Genomic DNA, 2,004 nt, shown 5'->3' on the forward strand with positions numbered 1-2,004 from the left:
TCTCATCGAATATATATCTGTATTGACACTCAGGCAGTACGTCTTGGAAGTGTTCAGGAGTTTACCATCTAATGAAGATTCCCTAGCAGAAAATCCTCTTAGTGGGGTATAACTGTAATGAAGTTTCTTTTGAACATCATCTTCAGTCCAATGTAGTCAATTGTGTTGGAAAACTTTCGTGATTGCATTCAGAAAACCATTTCCCTATTCTATATATCACCTTCGGGTTAATGTACTGAATTTTGTTGGAAAAGTTTCTTGATTGCATCCAGAGAACCATTTCCCTATTCTATATAACACCTTCGGATCAATGTACTCAATTTTGTTGGAAAAGTTTAGTGATTGCATCTGAAGAATCATTTCCCAATTCTTGCTGTAAATAGATAAGCATATGAAAAAAAGTATATTATGTTTCTACCACTTATTCTTTTAAGCTACATATTTGACAACAACCATTTGTTCAATAGTAGTGTCTGTTAACAAGATTTTCTTTAAAAATTATTTCAGTGATCTTTGACACTGACTAACATTTCAACAGCACAAATAATAATAATGATTTTTGGGCATTTGTTTAGAACTATATATAAAAAGATTGACGCAAAATCCATGTTTCCATCAATTTTTTAATGTCAATGTCCAATGTCATTATTTCACGGACTATACAAAGCAATGCAAAACTCAATTGTGGAATATATTTGTGTGATATCTCGCATATATGTTTGTTTTTCTTCTAACACAGCCATAATCAGTTTTGATTAGTTTTGTGTTTTCATTTCGCTTATTTTCATTACCAGTAATAAAAGCCTTCAGAACTCAAATAAATCATGTTACCTTCAGTTACCTTCACTACTCGGGACAATTACACATAGTCAGTGCCCTTTAATCTGTTGCTCGACACATTTTGCAATAAATTAACTTCAAATAAAAGAGTAGGACAGTCATTCCAGTACAAAACAGATTAGATGGATTTCATATGAAATGACTTATGTGTAGAAATGTGTAGAAATTGCCAAACAGGGATACTCTGTACAGATATATGCAATATTAGAAAGATATGTTACTAGAAAAAGCTTTTTTATAGATAAATTTTTTGTTTTTTTTTTTAGTATTATAATTTCAGTTACCTGGATATAATTAATATTGAAGAAATTGTAAATAGAAAATTTGCTATTAAAATCCTTTAAATATTTTCAACGTTCAGATCTATACGAAAGCAAGCAGACTTTATTAGAATATCTTAAGTAACTGAAGAAGTTGGTATTAAACTTTTATTATATACCACAGTGTTAGTTTTTGTTTACGAATGTAGTACTTATATTTGTCTTCGATAGACAGCAGGAATAGAATTGGAGACATAAAGCAATCTTGTGGAATACTAGTAAACGCATAAAAAGAATTCGGCAATTCCCATTTTGTAAGGCCCGACAGTATTTATCAATACTGCTTTTCTTTATTATTGTAGTAAAAAAAGTCTATCTAGAATATCTCTTCACATTACAGTCCAAATACTTTTCTTTTTGATGCCATGAAACGTTTTTACTAAGTCGATTAATACAAAAAGTGTTTATATCCCCAGACTGCTCAATAATAATGTGAAGTGTGTAGATTTGACTCGATTGGAAGAATCTCTATGCAGTGGTTACTAGGTTTTTTCCTAGTTTTTTCCCACCATAATTTCATCTTTCAATTCGCAGAGATGCAATTATTGAGAACAATATTTTTGCACACAATAAGCTGTTGTTTTCGTAAAGCTTAGTTGATATGCCATCAGTCCTTGAAGATATTTTATCGTTGCAGTAATTACAGTCAACCTTAGTGATGTCGTCTTAATTCGGCGACTTATTTCGATCAGTCTAAAATACTACAGGTTTAAAGTAAACATTTGTTGGGTAATTTATATTGCTCTCGACAAATCAATTGTGCTAAATGGCCTCGTGCTCCGAGAATCTCTTTTTGCAGGCACCTCTTCCCATAAAGTACTGTAAAAAGATGTCCAATAATTTG

Source organism: Teleopsis dalmanni, chromosome 1 (genome assembly GCF_002237135.1).
Source record: "Teleopsis dalmanni isolate 2A chromosome 1, ASM223713v2, whole genome shotgun sequence".
Classification (NCBI taxonomy): Eukaryota; Metazoa; Arthropoda; class Insecta; order Diptera; family Diopsidae; genus Teleopsis; species Teleopsis dalmanni.